An 18,525-nucleotide genomic window follows, 5' to 3' on the forward strand; every position below is an offset into this window, starting at 1 on the left:
GGAGAAATACGCCACGGCCTGACCTCTTAGATTGTCAAACTCTCACTTCCTGAAGACACCCAACTTCAACTGCCTCTGAGTAGGGGGTAAGAGCTTCACGGTCGTGGCTGCCAAACTCTGGAATAATCTTTCAACACCACTCAGAAAAGAACAGGTCTACTGGACCTTCCGTAGAAACTTAACGATGTGGCTTTTCAACTAACTTTGTTCCTCCTAAGACTCTTCCATCCCACTACTGCATCTTCCCACCCCCTCTCCTTTCTTCTCTTTTCATCTGAATGTAACTTGTAAGTTTGTACCTTATGTAACTAGCGCCTAGGATTTTGGGCACTGGAACAAATGCAAAAATAAATAAATAAAATAAATGAGGTGGCTTTAGCTGAATTTCAGGGGTTATTCCACAGATTTATTCTGCACCACTGGCCATGGCCTTTCGGCTGCAATGGCCTTTGGCTGTGCCCACTGTATTTTTTGGAACACTACCAGACCCCTAGCCAAGGCTTCCAACCATGCCCACTGTCCATTTTAAAACACTACCAGACCACTAGCCATGGCCAATGGGCACAGCTGATTTTAGAACACTACCAGATCCCTAGTCATAAAGGGAAAAAAGCCCTCCTGTCGCGCTTCTCAAAATTAAATGTTGACACAAGTAGTAAGTTTCAAAAGATAAACGATTTTTAATTACAAATCGTGGGTATGGGCACATGCAGGTTAAAAAAACTGGTTAATTGGAAACATAAAGATTAGGACACATATGAAAAAAGAATCTTATTCAAGAGAAATCTTATCAAAGTGGAATCGTATCCATACAAAAATAAAGTGTCCTTAGTTAATTTCACTAAGTCAGTGATGGAATCCAATTGATGTTAAATTGTAAAGTCCTTTGTTGCTTTCACTTAGCCTTTATTTGTTTTCACTAAATCTGTGATAGAGTCCAATCAATTGCAAAATTGTAGTGTCCTTAGTTATATGCACTAAGTGTTGGAATTGTGATCCAAGTTTCAAAAAGAAAAGTTGCAGATTGGCTGAGACTTGAAATTTCCTTAGTTGCTTTCACTAAGTTTCAAAAAGAAAGATTGCAGATTAGCTGAGACTTGAAATGTCCTTAGTTGCTGTCACTAAGTCTTGGTATTTGGATCAAAGTTTCAAAGGGAAAATTGCAGATTGGCTGTGGCCTGAATTTTTGTTGATAGATCCTGATTCTTGATTCGAGTACGGTTGACTCTTTGGTTTGAATAATTCCTTAAATCAGTGGTCCAGTGGTGGACTCGACTTGTCGGTATAATGCAAGACAAAACAATACAATTCCTCAACACGTGTTTCCCCGTCGCAGGGTCGTGGCGGTTCTTCAGGAGGAGTGCTGGGTATGTTGACACTAATGTAATCTGAGAGGAAGAAGAGGAAAGAAAGGGGGTAAGGTTTTAAGGAGCATGAAATCTTGTGCCTGATGATCTTATCAGTGCAACTCTGTATAGTATCATAGGTATAACAGAATTAGTACTTACAAGTTTGTGGAGTCAATATTGACAATGTGATAAATTCCGCTCAGTCAATTGAGGTGTATCTTGGTTTTTGCAAGTGGTCTGATCTGTAATGGTTAAAATGTGAACATTTGAAGGTGCTTATATTGTGAGATTCTAGAATAGCAATATTGCATATACTATGGTCTGGTGTGAATAGCTACGCGTGTACATTAACTACAATGGAATAGTGAGCAAGTGACTTGTGAGGACAGTTCTGGGTTTAAGCAGGCTGCAGACAAAAAATATAGAATAAATAAATGGATAGAATCAAAATATAAATAAATAAATTAGGCTGTGCAAAAGCTGGCGGTAAGCAAGTACAGCGGTGAGGGTGAAAGGCCTAATGGATGATTTAAAGTTTAAATGAAGTGTGCTCATGGCTGTTTATAAAGAAGAAAAGTTAAAATGGGCCAAGGTAAAAGTAATTAAGCGAGATGCTAGGGAGAAGGCTACTTACCGCTAAAGAGTCTGAGGTCCTTCTCGTTCGATTACTGCTGCCGTTCGGGTTTAGAACGGTATGTTTAAAATGCTAACGCTACGAGGCGAATCGCGCTCGATGACATCACACGCATGCACGTTGCTGCGTGATGACGTCATCGCGTCCATGCATCACCGCGCCCACGCATTTTATCGGAATTAACAGTTATGCGGCTGCGGAGCATAGGTATTTTGAAAGAGATGAAATGACTAAGATGTATGGTAAATACATATACAAAAAATTATGGGATTTACAATAAAAAAATGTGATACGCTAAAAACAAAAAAGCGGAATGGATAGGACAATAAGTGCTAGCATGGTGTTGGCTGTAGCAGTTCGAGGTGGATGTGGTTTAGAATGAGGTGGTAGATCGCGTATAATATGGGGTGGAGTTCTCCAGTCATGTGACAACTGGATTCTGAGTTCAGTAATAGAGAGCACAAGACATGCTCTGTATTGGCATGGAAAAGGTTGTTACATGAGGATCATATGGTCCAAGAAGGACAATGGTGAAGTAAAGAGGGTATTGGGGAACAAGATAAGTAAAACATGAAAGTTGGCAGAGAGTGGATAGTGGATGGTAAGGTGAAAAATAGCATTGCTTTATGTCAGAGTTCGCTGTTGCTATAATGGTGAGTGATGGGTTAATGTTGGTGTTAACAGATATGTCCAGTCACGGGCTTTACAAAAAGTGGCATAGCTCCTGGTCGCTGTTCAGTCCAGTCCGCAAACATTGTGGTAAAACATATTCAGAAACACAAAATTACGATTGTCAAACAAATGAAACAATATATGGGGAAGTGAGGGGTGATGAGGATGGGATAGGATATGTGCAGAAAAAAACAAAAATGTGGTGTTTTTTCATTTCAGTTGTTTGGGGGCATTGCTGTGATTTTCAAGAACTTGACAAATGTTCGAGGACATCCATGAATATGTGTTCATTACAGGGTCGGTGAAGAGCAGCTATTAGACAAGCTTATAACTTTGGCACTGTTCAATGAAACTCCATGACATTTTGCAATAAGAATATAGGTCCAACTTTGAATGTTGTGGCAAAGGTTTGTGTTGTTTTGCAAGAGGGGGCAAAATTAGAGGGGGGCCCCAAAGCTTTCAATAGCTTAGAACTTTGGTGCCATTTAATGAGCCCGCACAAATGTTTGCAAAAATATTATAGACCCAACTTTGAATGTTTTTGCAAAGTATGAAGGGATTTTGTGAAGAGGGGACATAATTGTAGAGGATTCACAACATTTTCAAAATCGGGATAGGCTTGAATGGGGATATACATTTTGTTTGCAGCTACAGCCGTGCTGGATGGATTTGCTGCAAACTTGTGCAAGGAGCATTGGCAAGTACCGGAAAGCATGCTCTTGCAAATCTGTCCTGTGTTTTATTTTTTGAGAAGTGTCAAAATGTAGATACAAAAATAGTAATATGGGTGCCCTGCACAATCGGGTCACTGCCCATGGCCACCATGGCCCGGCCATGGGGTTAAGGGGGCATGGCCACCAGGGACTGCTAGGTGGTCATATTTTTGAAATCGGGATTGTTGAGTGGGGAAAGAAATTCTGCTGGCTGCTGAAGCCTGAAGTGCTGGACAGGTTTGCAGAAAACGTGTGCGAGGAGCCCCAGCAAGGACCTGAAAGCGTGCTCTTGCAAATCTGTCCTGTGTTTTATTTTTTCCAAAGTGTGAAAATGTAAGTCCAAAAAATAGTGATATAACGTTGGTGCCTGGGCCGTGGGCCTGTCCCCCAAAAAGGACAATGTTCTACCCTGATTTGCTTGTTGGGGCCTGCTGCATTGCCAACACCCATGCCCCATGGATTATGGAGACTGGCCATGGCTGCAAGCCATGAACACTGGCAATTGGTCACATTATGGGGGTATAGCAGACACTGGACCATTATGCAGACTAGGTGCAGTGGATAATTTTTTTTTTGGCGGGGCAGGGGCTATGGTCAAGCCTCATGACTTGCATTCACAACATGTGCGGCTGAAAAGGACATACATCGGTATGTGCTGCAAAAAATATGGTTGTTAAAGGAGGTTTATAGTCCTTTGATATATGTTAAAAGAGGAATTATTAATTATTATTATTAACGTATATACAGTGCTGTAACATCATGAAACATTTTCACTGAAATTCAGTGGAGAAAATGTTGCTAAAGGGACGTTATGTTTAAGTTGCACTAATAAAAACCTATGTAATTCATTGAAAAAAATGTTAAAGGGACGTTATGTTTAAGTTGTACTAATAAATATCTATGAAATTCATTGAAAAAACATTGTTAAGAGGACGTAATGGTTGTGAGGTCAAATCGAAAAAACCAAAGAAATTTGCCAATATGGTAAGCTATGCAACTTGCGCCACCGCCTTGCACTGCTAAGACTAACTAACACTCAGGGCATCAAAGATGAAATCACAAATGTCATCATCGATGACATCCCTGATCATATTGGTACACCCCCACACTTATAGCAGGAGACATATGACCCATCCCAAGTGCAGTTTAGATTTTGGCCTTTCACTTCACTGCAGCTCAACACCCCAGTAAGACATGTCTGTTTACTCTCCTCCATAATGTCTCTGTTTATGTGTAAGGGGTATATGCAGTGCATGAATATATGCTAATGTCTGGACTGTGGAGATGGACGGAGACGCTATGTTGGCCCGCAGAGGCCTTTATCCAGATGAAGTACCAATTCTGCCCTAGATTTATGTATACATATATTTTCTTTTTTTCTCAATCAACAAATAAACAAACACATGCACCACTATCCATCCCTGTACGTTCCCCACCCCTTCAGAACCACAAAGAAATGCATTGTGGGAATGCGAATGGCGTTTTTTACTCTAACATTAAAGGTGTCAGGGCGTTTTCATGCATGTTTTAAACCCACCATCACTGTTTGTGATGCGTGTGTTTGTGTGCGTGTGTTTGTGTGCGTGTGTGTTGCATTTTCTGTTAATATATGCACAAATGTAGAAGTAAAGATGGGCATTATATAATCAACAGAGAGCGGTATAGAAAGAGGTGGAAGATTATGGGGGCCAGAATACTGCTTTAAAGTGAGATATATGCCTTTTCATTGCAACTGACTGCAAACATTTCTTGGGTGAAAAAAAAGTGTTTTGAGGAAGCTAATAGATTCTATTCCAATGATGCTTCTAAATGGAGCCCGCGTTATTTATGTGGGACTAGTGTTGAATGCCCTTAGTTCTCGGAACGTGTTGAGAATATAGACCCAGGCAATTTCTCTGAGCAGATTGAAACACATAATAGTTCTCGGTTTGAATTATTCTACCACTTCCAGGCTCATTCTACTCAATGAGGATGCAAAGGAAAAAAAAGGTCTATGCGTGTGAATATTCTCTGGGGGTGTCAGGAGGTCCAGATGCCGCTTGCCTGTGCATCGGTGGCGCCAGCGGGAAACACGTAAGGATGCTGCATGCCCGCAAAGCATCCACATTTTGATGGAGTCGTATTGAGCAAGTATTTGCGATATTATCCTGGGATTATAAGTGCCACTTTATGCCTGGCATATTCCAGTGGAAACGACTTTTGGTGAGGGCATCAAACCAGCCAATGGAGCTCTGTCGAGCATGGAGGACTGGGCACGCTCCTGCCATAGCCGTCGAGCCATCAACCTTCAGTTTTGCAATTGCCACCCCAGTGGGACAGGAATGTCTATCGCATTGTTTGAATGTATGTTGGCCTACGCCAAGTTGTCTAAAAACATCGTGTAAATAGATTCCACGGCAAGGTCTTGACCTTAATGTATTGTGTAAATCGCCATCTTGGATTTAGCCGCCATTTTAGGTTCTCTTGTAGTGTGGAAGTCACCCTGAACAACAAAATGGAGGCCGAATGACATTTCGAGTGGGATTCTGGCCATTGTGACCTCCGCACACATGAATAAGTAATATGCCTGCAGGCCACTTGTTGGGGTCGCGAACTGAGACCTTGTCCTATCCCTGACCTATGTGTAAATGAACAACTGTATCAGCAAAACTGATCGAAATGCATACATTATGGGATTGACCTGGCAACGAACTCTAGGCCTGGTTCTAAGAATGGTTAACCCGCGAGGGGGGTGGCCAGAGCTGGATAAAAAGTATAAAAACCTGAGTATCCCAATGTACGGTCTCTCACACTAACACGGCGAACTACCGTTGATAGTTTGTTCTGTTACTCTGAGGGCCGAATAGCTATCCGTTTGTCAATTGACTTTTGGTAATTGTTGTATCTTTTGAATAAAGCGCTTTGTATGTCCTTTATAACCTGTGTTGGTGTGTTTCCTTTGGGCTTCCCGGCCTCATATCAATTTCTCTGTTTCCACAATTCGACCATTTGGTTTTCGACCAAATGACTGGTAACCAGTTGCTACTTAACTCCTTGGATCCGCAGTCTTCTGATCCGGCTGAATATTGTCATTTTAGGAAAGTCAACTAAATGTCCTAAACGCCACCCCCGGTCCCAAGGACCGGGATGTTAATGTTAATGTTAAATGATAATTATACTGTGTACTATCACCACTGTAGTGGTCCCCTGGCGCTCTGCCAGTATTTCCAGCATGACCCATTAAAGCCTGGCACCCTCAGAGGCATTTTCCAAGGAATGCCATAATGATACTACCTAGCCATAAGATGCCAACAGCTGGCAAATGTTATTAGTACCTAGGCATAACCCTTATGTGCCAAGGATGAGTATGCTCGTCCTTTTTGCATGGACTTGCATAATAGCCATAATCACTTAAAATGCCTATAAAAGAATGAAAACTGCTGGGTTTTCCAAAGCCTGTTTTTAACTGTAATTCAGTGCAAAAACAGGTCCAAGGACACTTATATTGCTTATAAATCAAGTGGCTCAAGGAACACTTGGTTAAGACATTTATATTGCAGCAGGAGCTGGTTTAAAGCTGCAATCAAGCCTTTATTGTTAGAGTTAACTGCTAGAGACAACATTGGCATCTCCTTAAAACTGCAGAGCTAGCTCAAAGAAATCCCAGAAGGTGTTGCGCAGGGTGGGGTAGTTAATGGATGGGAATGCCCATAGGTACCAGCAGAGCCAGGAGAAGCCAGTGGGTAGGTACAAATACCAAACAACACCAACAGGCTTTGTGTCTCTCTTCACAATCCATCTCACCTCTCTCCTAGCTCTCTTCCCATGCAAATAGTTTTGCCTTATTGGCAGCGCTTAGAATAAAACAAAAAAACCCAACGCTGAGGCTGGAATAGTGGTGAGGACAATATAGGGCAATGTATGGCAAAGTGTCAGCAGGCAGATCCCTGGCAAAGTGTCGGCAGTCGTAGGATGCAAAATTAGAATTAAGATTGGCAATATATGGCTGTGAGGGTTGTGCGATCAGGGCAACAGCCGATGTGAAGACGAACAACTGACTGAGATCTATGCCAGGCGTGCCAGATCCCAGCCCAGGTGCTACGCTCTATTGAAAACTCTATGGACTCAGTGGCAGATTTAGACAAAGGGCCCAGTGGGCAAAAATGACACAGGGCCCCAGGGGGGGTGGGTCATGGAGGCGGAGGCCAGAGTGGGCGGGGTTGCACAATGATGAACTTTAGAGACAAATGCAACTTTTTTAAAGTTGTGGTTTTTTTTACAGTTTTCTGTGTTGAGTGGTCTGACTCTAGCTAGACACAGCTGGGCCCCCTCACCATGTTTTGCTGTCAATGGTGGCAATATTGAAAGATCAAGCCTGAAGCTAGTTTTGGAAATTATAGCGTTCAAGGAAATGGGCAATGAGAAGGGACATTACAGAGGGTGATATCACAGGATCACTCCTACAGCATGCAGAACCCTTTTGTGAACGTCCCCGGTGTTCTTCCCCACACACTTGAAATGTCATTGAACATCACAAACTTAAAAGAGGTAATCTTTTAATCCCAAAACATACCATGGACTGCCTTTTTGTGGGTTCTGCTTGTGGCACTTGAAAGACCCCTTAACTCCAACCCACTACCCCCACATCTCCTCCAGAAGCACAGGGCCCTGCTGCAGGGCAGTGAATAGAAATGGAGAGGGAATAAGGGCAGGATAGTGAGGGAGACAAGTAGAGACGGGGCAGGTAACATGGACACTAATTAATGGACAGGAGAGTGACGGAGGGCTGAAGCGTGAGGGAGCGATTGAGAGTGAGTGAAGGCAGAACGTAAGGTTATTGAACAGAGCCGGGTGAGGGTAAAGGGTGAATGGGTACAGAGAATGAACGAGGGTAGGAAAATGGGGCAGTAGTTAATGAGGCACAGGAGTGAGGGGATATGCAGGGTGAAGAGGATTAAAGGGCGGGAGATATAGAGCTCGGTGTTCAGGAGTGTAAGGAGGATGTGGAATAAAGGAGGTCTGAGGAGTCAGAGCAATGAAGAGTGTTGGAGGCTGCCCTTTTCTGGCTGCTGTCACCTTAACTCAGTGGTATTCAAATGTATTCATACCGAGCCCCCCACAAAGAAAATGTTTCTGAGCACCCTTACCTAGGCGGTGGTCCCCTGTAGGGGGCCCAGATGATGTCCATGGGAGTGGGGGTGGGGGCACTTTAATATATAAGCATATTTTCTACGGCATATATTTTCTTTTAAAATCAGTCACCTTAATGTTATGCCATGTTATGCTAAAGGTTCTTATACCGCACACTGTTGCCACCTGTGTGGTGTGTTGGTGCTCTGGCGTATCTGTAAAGCAAAGGGGAGGGGGTGGGATAAGTTAGTAAGACCGAGCGCGAGAAAAGAGCAAGAGAACTGTGATGTGCTGTTGACAGCTTCAGTTCGGTTTGCACCATTTGCTGAGCGTAGGTGTGTCTTTTGGTTGGTAGTCGCCATAGCTGTTGGGCGAGGCTATGTGTGGCTTGTTTTGTTGTTGTGGTGTAGTGAAGTGTATGCGGTTTGTTGCGCAGTAGCGGTATGCTTGTGTTTGGTTCAGAGTTTGAGAGGTGTAAGCAGAAGAATTCATTTTTTTTGTAAGGTTAGTGGCAGTACCCTATCCTACGCCCTCTGTTTTCCTTGCCTGTGGCACATATCCCTTCCCCTCTCGTAAATTCTGGTGTGCTACAATTACCACTCCTATGTTGTGTTCAGAGGTTTGGGTGCTCAATGGGCTAGTTAGTGGCAGCACCCTCTCTAACCCCATTGTTCAGACCAATTGCCACCCACATCCCTTCCCCCTAGCAACCCTTGCTGTGCACAACCACCCCACCCCAAGACTCCTCCAGGGGGGTATGTGCCCCCTGTGCCCTGGGGTCCATCATTTCCAATGTCAGGACACCTCTCTCTCCCCTTTTCATATAAGACTCTTTATCTGTCGTCCAATTAGGTTGATTCGCATATGACCCTCTATAGAGACAGGTACACCTAGGTCTTCCGCTCATTCTGACGCCTCTCCACTGGCATGCACTCACTCTGGTCTGGCCTACTCCCCAGTCCTTTCCAGTTGTGTGTTCGTTTCATGGTGCGTGGGTATTGCAGCAAAAGGAGGAACACCTATATTTGGAACACAGTAGCAGTATGGAGACCCCTAGAACTGGCACACAGCGCTTAAGGGGGGGAAACGCCTACATCTGAGACACAGCAGCAAGTAAAACACCTACACCTAGCAAGTGGGAAAAATGCCTACATTTGGGACACAGAAGCAAGTAAAACACCTAGATTTGTATTGGGCATTTTTGATAAAGGAAGAATGATACGTGTTATTGTGTAGCTAGACTGGCGTTTTGGTGCAGCTAGTCTAGCCATTTCTTACTTTGGCATTATATTTTGTATCGTACATCTTTGATAAAGCAAGTTTGATACACTTTATTATATAACTAGAATGGCATTTTAATGCAGCCAGTTTGGGCATTTTTAATGGCAAAGCCAGCTGGAGTATGGTTTTACGTGGGGATACTGCCATATTTTGGCAGAACAAGCATGGACTTGATTTCTTATAGTATCATTACTGGCATTTTGTGTAATGCAAAAATGAACATGTGCTTAAATGGGAATACTGGCATATATTGGTGCAGCCAGCATGGAAATATGTGTGTACAGCCTGCGTGAAAATGTTTTTATACTGGCATATATTGTGGGCAAAAGCAACCTGAAAATGTGTTGGCAAAAGGCTCCTCTGCACGGTTGGTGGCTTGCATCTATTGGATTGTTTCATGCGTTACCGTACAAAACCAATTGCAAACTGTTTGGCATTTTACCCAATTTTTAAACCATTTTAAGCCATTATTTAGACAAACTATTTGGGTGGGAAGCCGCCCAACACCTCTTAATTGGTTCGGGCTCCCTAGCTATGCTCCGTCACACTGGCATATTAGGGGGAAATACTTACGTCCCTCGAATAAAAAAATTCATCAGCCACCAATGGGGTGTACAGCCAGAAACTGAAAACAGTGAACAATTCTGCGGAGGCAATGTGAGATTCCTGCAGCCACTGCTAAAGAACCAAGGGAGCAGTTGCCTTCTTTCCCCCTTTAGGCGCCCGCCTTTATGTGAAAGGCGATCTATTAAACAGAATGTCCTGGACTATCATTTGAAACTGAGGGATGAGGGATATCTCGTCTGTTAAACTGACTATTTTTGACTGGCTCTTACTTATAGAAGTGATGTCTCTTCTGCTAAATACCACCTCGAACTACACATTATTGGATGATGTGCTGAGAGTGATGTCTTCTTGAAGTAAAAGAATGCAGTCCCTTGCTGACTGCAAGGGCATGTTTGCAACTGTTGAACATGAGTCAACTGTTTGGGATGTATATTAACTTGATGTAAAACTTTTATTTATACTTAAACCAGTTTGACATGTTGGCCCTTATTTGCTGTGCCACCACCCCGCCCCACCATGTATTTTAGACCCCCCCCCCCGCCATCCCCCCTAATACTGATTTCTAGTGATGCCACTGCTCGAGAGCACTACCTTTACATATGCCCAGTGGTCCTCTTCTGCCATCTTAAGCCTCAAATGAAAAGTATAGATTTCACATGCGAAGGACAGTCTCGCGTGCCTAAGTGCTGCCATAATATGCCACCTCCCGCGGTGTGAAAGCTATGTAGTACAAAGAACACATGCCACTCCCTCTTGTGGAAATAGAAATTGTTCAAGGTCCACGCGGGTGAGGAAGACGTGCGCCGTCTGGTGGGGCCTTATTAATTGGAGACGTGGTTTGGGAGTAATGGAAGCAGAGACCCGCTGAACACATGCCATGGCTGTTTATGGGGTGGCTTCCGGAAGCTGTTAGCTGGAGTTAGGCAGAAACCAGATGTGGCACATAAACTTTAATGGGCCTCAAAACTCATGTAGGAGGAGAAGCGGGGATAATCATTTTTATGATCATGGGTTTATAATGCTCTTGAATAGACTTGGGATAAAAGTCAAGCAGAGGAAACAGGGACGACAGTCGGGCTGGGAGAGTCCGGAGGGATCGCGGTGCGCGTGCGCAGGCTCAGTGGCGAGGCACTCACAGAGGTTCCATGTGTTAATATCCCCGCAAAAATATTGCCATACAAAAATATCGCTATATTTTTGTGGCGATATTAAGGCATGGAACCCACGGGGGACACCCCCGCAATCCCTGCATTATTTTTAAATGAGCAGGCGACACCCCTGCAATCCCCGCTACCAAAACCCCCAAAAAATATCGCCTATGGCCGTTCCAGACGTCCATATATACGGTGATATTTTGGGTTTGGATAATATGTAGTGATACCCTCAAAGACTGGAAAGCATGCAGGTGTAGTATGGGGCAGTAAGCCGTAGGCAGGAAGAGCAAAGAGATGATCGCTGGAGTGCGCTAATCGCTGCGGCACGGGTCCAAAATTAGGTTCAGACAGAGACACTAGATCAGGGGTCTGCAACCTTTGGGTCTCCACTCCAGATGTTTCAGACTACAATTCCCACAATATCTGGCTGTTGACTATGCTGGGTAGGGATTATGGGAGCTGTAGTCGAAAACATCTAGCGAGCCAAAAGTTGCAGACCCCTGTGCTAGATAGATTCAGACACCAAAAGAAAGTGCCCCACCTTTGTGAACCATAGATGCTGGTGTTTTTTAGACAAAATGAGTAGTCGGTAGGGGTGCATTTTGGTTAAAAAAAAATGGTAAATTGTATGTTTGAAAGCACACTGGGCTAGTAACATTGGTCAAAAGTAAAAGATGTATATTGAAATAATATGTGAAATTGAAAAAACTGCACTGCAGACTCAGCCCGCCCTGGCCTGGTCAAACATCATGCAGTGCATTCCCGTGTTACTCTACTGGCCAGTCGGAGTTCCAAGACCAGGCATGGAATGTTCCAGAAAAGCCTGTAGGGAGCATATCCAGGAAGTCGCCTTTTTCTTTTCGTAGTTGGTGGAGCACACTTTTTAATTACTGTTTCTCAAGTTAAAGTGCACTATTTTAAAGGGTTCGGCTTCCACATTGGGAAATTGCCAGAGCTTTATAAATCACCTAGTCAAAATAAGCTCTTGATAGCTTCCACTACCCCGAGCGATACCTTATTACACCTTTTCTCTGCTGCGGCCCATCTCAAAGAGAAATGCCAAGGCAAGGAGTGGGGGTCAACTGGGCTTGACTGCGCATCTGCGTCTGTCACGCCTGACTTTGACGTTTGACAGTTCCTCGAGGAACGCTTGATGTTTGCCTTCGGCGGCACCCGTAGTGCGGCTCTGCGAAGGTGAGCAACGCTTTCCTGCCACTCTTCCAACCCGCAGTCTAGCCTTCTCTGAGACTTATGACAGGAGCCTGCACGCACTCCTCCACAGCATGACTCCCACATGGTTGCGTCTGGGTGTCCACTGGTATTTTTTATACTTATAACGACCTGGCCTTTAACACACCGAGCCAAAATGCTGTTGCACGAGCGATATGTTTTGGCTATTGTGGAAGGATCATACAGGTTATTAGTTCCAAGCAGGGTCGGACTGGGGACTAAAATATGTCAAGGCATTAATGAAAAAGTGGTCACAATCACACATTACAATTAATTGCTGCATACATGCCAACATTCTGTGACCAAAAATCTGTAGGAATCTTAAAGTTTCAAAAATATTGAACAAATCGGTATTTGTTGCCACTAAATCGGTAGGTGGTAGAACTGCTTAAAAAGCGGTATCCTGCTGCCTAAATCAGTAGGGTTGGCAAGTACGTAGCAGGTGCCGGAGAGTGGGGTGCTGCGTTGTGCAGCTACGTTGAAGAAATAGCATATTGCACTTGCAGGTGGGTGGAAGTGGCGAGACTCGCGCAGGGCAGGGCTGAAACGTGCGGTTTCCCCCCGGCTCCTGGCACAACCTCACACCTGCCAGAGCTCATTAGGAGGAGTGGCTCACCATTGCTTGAGCGGCTCGCCCCAGCATGTAGATGACTGGCACCGGGGAGCTGAGGTACGGTGAACCATGTGGTTGTTGATATCCAGAAGTGCTGGAGCACATCTCACAGGCGCCTCTGACAATCTGGGGAGATTGCACAGGCGCACTTCTCTGCTAACTGCTGCTAGTGAGAACACACCATTATAAAAGCAGCAGCTTGGACACATCCCGACTGCAGAACGTTCCTCAGATTCTGTGTACTTGCGCACCCTGTAACCATGGCTAAACAGGCTGCTAAATCCAAGCCAAAAAAATAAATAAAAATAAAATATATATATTTTTTTCAATCGGTATTTGTTGCCACAAAATCGGTAGGCGGTAGGACTGCTTAAAAAGTGGTATCCTACAGCCTAAATCGGTAGGGTTGGCAAGTAGTCGCTATCCACAACAGACTGTATGGGCGGTACGAAGTTCATGCATCGCCAGATTATTTTTCGATGATTTTTTTAGCTGAATTGGTTTTCCAGAAGACACTTTAAACTATAGGGGAGGAGGAGGATTGGGGGGCAAGCCCCCCAAAAACATTTTTCGATGAGTTTTTGCAGGAAAAAATATGGCAAGAAAAACAATAGAAAAATGATCCAGGGACATAGAACTGTATGAGTACTGCCCGAAGGGGTGTTTTGGGAAAAATATGTTGCAAATAATGCATTTGAAAACATATTTGCTCAGTAACATTGGTTAAAACTAGTGTAGTAACTTATGATGCTAGCCCACTCTGGCCAAAAAAATTGTACATTCTGGCCCCAAAAAATGGCAAGGGCTGGCACTTCAGGCAAGTCCAAGCATCAATCCAAGACACAGAGGGACAATTGTTGACGGATCACACAGTGGTTTCAAGAGCGTCATTTCACCAAAATGTCAGGGGTAGCAGAAGTGACATCACAGAAAGCGACTGAACACGACCTTTCACCCCTTGACAAAATAGGAAGTGACATCACATTGCATTTTTTCCAAGTACGCTACCAAAAATATGGTTACAATATCACTGTAAAGTGATATACATTTCATACAAGAATGGATCACCATATGTATCATCATTATCAGTGCGTATAGGCCTATATAACCAAATTCCTGTGAATGAAAGCAGACGTCCAGGGCCAAACAATATGATGTGTTATTATATAGACGTACGCTTAGCGCTTCATATAGAACAAATATTCATACAATAGCACCCAACCTGTGTGTTGGTACTCATTTATCAACCTCAGCAGGATGAAAGGCTGAGGTGACCATGCTGGGAGTCGAGCCTGCAACCTGCAGATCACACACACATTGCAACAGCCAGTGCTCTACCCACAGAGCTCTCTTACCGGCTATAGCTATCCGAAAACTCGTCACTCCAGAAACAAAGAGCAACATGCTGCTGGCCACAGCCCATGAGCCTCAATTTAAAAAATATTTTATTTTTTAGAGGTAGCAAAGGAGACCACAATGGTAGCAAGGGAGACCTCTGAGACCCCTGGCGACCTCTAAATGACATCCATGGGTGGTTTATTCACAACAGTCTTTATTTCAGGACACAGAGGGGACCGTCGCTTGCCCCCCTCATCCCCTGCAATTGCATGTTTGAACGACGCACATCAACATTCTCATTCCCTTGCCCACTCGCATTCCATAACATCTTCAGGGCTCAAGGTGAGGGTAGGCGTGGGTGGACGATGTCCTCCACGTTTTTCAGAGGGCGGACACCGTCCCCCAGGGTATTTTAGAGGCTGTGTGTAAAACAAGACACTTTGGGCCTCATTATAAGTCAGGCGGTAAGGGGTTAACGGCGCCGGTAAAGCTGCCCCACGGTTCTCGCTCCCAGTGCTTCCCCGTGGATGTTCTTCTCTTGGCTGAATAGTTCTTGCAGGCGTCTATTCCTCTCTCTCTGAAGTTGTCTCCCGTCAAGATCAGCATGAGCAAAACATGCAAAATTTGATCCAAAGATTTAGGCTGATCTTTGCTTAGTTTCTGTCAGGGAGATGTTCCTTAAGGCCTGTGATCAGGGTCCTTAGGTGTATCTTCCTGGCTTAGGTGCTGCTAGCGATTCCCTCAAGCACAACAGACTCTCTAGTGGAAGAGCAGCCGAGGCCTAACACAAGGGGAGAGGAGTGAGCTGGTTAACAGGCTTAGTACAAGCTTTTCATTTATATCCGATAGGAGAATGTGGACACACTCATTTTTGTATACCAATACAATCTTTATATAAGAAAAGGCAAAGGGAAAAATCACTACACTTACAGGTAAGTCAACTTTGTAAAACAAAACTGGTCACACCGTATCAGGACAGTAAAACCATATGAAAAAGAGTTTTTAGGGTTCAATTCATTAATTTATTTCTTTTACTCAACAATGCTCATATAGCGATGTAATCGCTGAACAAAACAAACATTTGTCAGTACACAAATAATGCACGCTGGCAAACAAGAATGGTCTAAAGAAATTGTTCACAGGACAAATGAGCTAAGCAGGTGGCAATTTAGGAAAAGGCAGTTTCTATTGAAAGGATTTAAGTCGCTTTTTGAAGAGTCTTTCCTAGAAGAGGAAATGCAGTAGCAGGGAAGCAATCCACTTTTCCCGCCTAGGCCAGAAAGTTAAGAAAGACCAAGGGGGACCAGTTGTGCAGATTTAGCTGTCTTTGGCAGGAACATGATATCTACTGTGAAAGTGTCCTAATGGCCAGCTTCTGGAATCCCCGTGGTGTGCAGCTCACAGAAGACTCCTGATGATGAAGAAGGGATCCAGAGATGAAGAAATAAATAAAAGTAGAGACTCGCCAAGGTCGGAGAGTCATAAGAGCAATACCCTGGGACTGAGAAAGCACTTCTGTGGCAGTTTCAAGATGTGAACGCTCTGCACGTTACTTGGCAACCACCTTAGATTCCATTGACCGCGCACTAGTGCAGGGTGGAGCCTAATGCACTTGACAAGGAGTGTTAGTCATAATTCTATGGTTCCCAGGCCTATGGTCTGAGAGGATCAGAAAGGTTGCTTGCTGTCAGCAGTAGTTGCTGGTGCAGGTTTCTACGTTCGTTTCGGGCACATGCTTCAGCTACTGAGGTAGGGGCCACCTTGAGAAGACCCAAAAGATGATTAATATTGAAGAAATATTGAAGAAAAGAGTAGAGAAGCCAGACATAGAAGAAGGACTGGGAGGAGAGTTCAGTGGTGCGGTTGCAGGATCAGAGACAACACAGGCCCCCAGAGCTTTCCAGACAGAGGAGATGGAACCGGTCTCTTTTCTGATGTCCTGGGATGACGAGTAAATGATCAGCTCAGCACAGATAGACTTCCGAGTCCTGGTAGCTAAGGGGCAGCCGCTTCTGGATCCTGTGATACAGGCACGGTTGGGAGCTTCAGGGAGATGAGTTCTTCAAGCAGAAGCTGTGATGCAGTTGGCCCCACCGGGCCACTTGAAAGTAGCTCCTCAATGTGTTCCTTCCAGAGAGGCAGTACTTCACCGTCAGATTCTTCGGTGTGTCAGTGCTGCAGAGCTTCAGTCTTTCCTCAAGCATCAGGACTTTAGGAGTGTAGGTACAGAGATCCAGCAGTAGAGAAGGGGAGAGAGTAAAGCAGTCTGCCTTTGTCCCTCTCAGAAAACAGTGAGTGACTGCAGAACCCAATCACACACAAAGAATCATTCAAGGAGAGGGGGGGTCAGTCAATGGGAGACCATCCATACGAGCACGATCCATGCATTACGTTAGGGCCTCTCACAGGAAAGAATGAATTTACTCAGAATGTTCCAAGTGATTTCCTCGAAAAGAATTGGTTGAGGTAGATTTCGACTATGTTTTTCTTTTGTTTGGAACAAGGGAGTCCCTTGGCACCTCCCACCCCTTCACATACATTTTCATTGAAATTCACACAAAAATATTCGAAAATTCTACCTTGACCAATTCTGCTGCGGCAAAACCTTCCTACCCCAGACAGGCAAATGCATATGATTGGGTTTAGGCTGAACAGTCCTGGAATGCAGTCCTCCAGTGGCCCAAAATGGCAATTTCCTGTCACACATGCAAAGAGGAACAAGGGATAGTCATGAGACCCCTCAGGTCTTCGAGGTAAATAAAGACAACTTCCATTTTGGTAAACGGAAAAAATGGGGGTAAAAAAATACTCAGCTAACTAAAATGGATTAATTCCACCTTTTGAAACCGTATACCACAGGGGATGTGCTACTACCAGAGAGTGTGTACCTTCTCTGACATTAAGGGGGACTTTTGGGATAGCCCTTCCCTAGGAGTCATAATGCATCTTAAGGCAGAGCACATAAAAACAGAGACACACAGGATTCTGCCACATGTCGTATAAAGTGGGCTTCCTAACTAATATTGCCTACTAAGTCTTAAGTTAATTTCCTAGCCAATGAGGGGTGCTCTTTCTGGTTGTCACTGAACCTGTGTAGAACAGTGTGAGGAATTCTACCATCTGCACAGTGAGTGTGCGCTCACTTGGGCATTTTTGAAATTTTGTACGAAATGGAATGATGGGAGATCAACCTCAGAAAATGTGTGTGTGGGGCTAATCCGCAGACATTTTCCCATGCTCACCGCACATCAAACACATAGTCAAGTGTACTCTATGGGGAGACAGCCTACAGGCGCAGTCCTCCCTGTCACATTTAGCTGGAATGTGACAACCATATTAAAGCATCTCACAAAGGGGGAAGGCAACACCTTCCTCCTGCCACGCAAGCCTAATTAAATATCAGAGGCTGCATGGATCTGCCCTGCCCCTTGTAGTTCTGTGTGGTGGCAGCACATACTGATGACAGTTAATTGAAGCCGCCCTGCAAAGAGGCCTGGTCATAGAACTAACAAAGGGCAGGAAACCCCAACACCTTTTTGATATTTAATGTGTCAGCTTGAAGCTAGATCCCACCCCTCTTTATGAAGGGCAGTGAATGTCATGTCTGGGACAACTGTTTACAGTAGGCAACCCCTGCAAAAGGACCCTCTTTCAGAAGGAAGAAATATGTGATTTTATTCTCACCATAAACTTCAAGGGAGACCTGTGCTTTGATCAGGAGTCACAGAGAGCTCAATTAACCGGAGAGACCCTTTGATCCACAACAGATAGGAAGATGGGTGGGACTTAGTAGTACATGTTGTCACCCCTTACCTTTCCTGTTGCAAAGTACTCTGGTTATGACCTCATGCATAACAGAAGATTG

At 44.4% G+C, this 18,525-nt stretch overlaps 1 long non-coding RNA gene across 2 annotated transcripts in view; it reads right to left on the reverse strand.

Moving 5' to 3' along the window:
* LOC138488428 (uncharacterized) overlaps nucleotides 1-18,525 on the reverse strand; it is a 614,677-nt gene that overhangs the window by 58,148 nt on the left and 538,004 nt on the right. The window contains exons 5-6 of one of the 2 annotated variants that reach the window (XR_011274666.1): nucleotides 1,509-1,591; nucleotides 657-1,388 (exon numbers count right to left, since the gene is read on the reverse strand). The exons of the other annotated variant lie outside the window; for it this stretch is intronic. This is a non-coding gene — a long non-coding RNA (uncharacterized lncRNA). Of the gene's footprint in view, nucleotides 1-656; nucleotides 1,389-1,508; nucleotides 1,592-18,525 lie in introns of those variants that run through there. 2 annotated transcript variants of the gene reach the window in all.

The sequence above is a fragment of the Ambystoma mexicanum genome, chromosome 9 (assembly GCF_040938575.1).
Source record: "Ambystoma mexicanum isolate Mex_15411 chromosome 9, UKY_AmexF1_1, whole genome shotgun sequence".
Lineage (NCBI taxonomy): Eukaryota > Metazoa > Chordata > Amphibia > Caudata > Ambystomatidae > Ambystoma > Ambystoma mexicanum.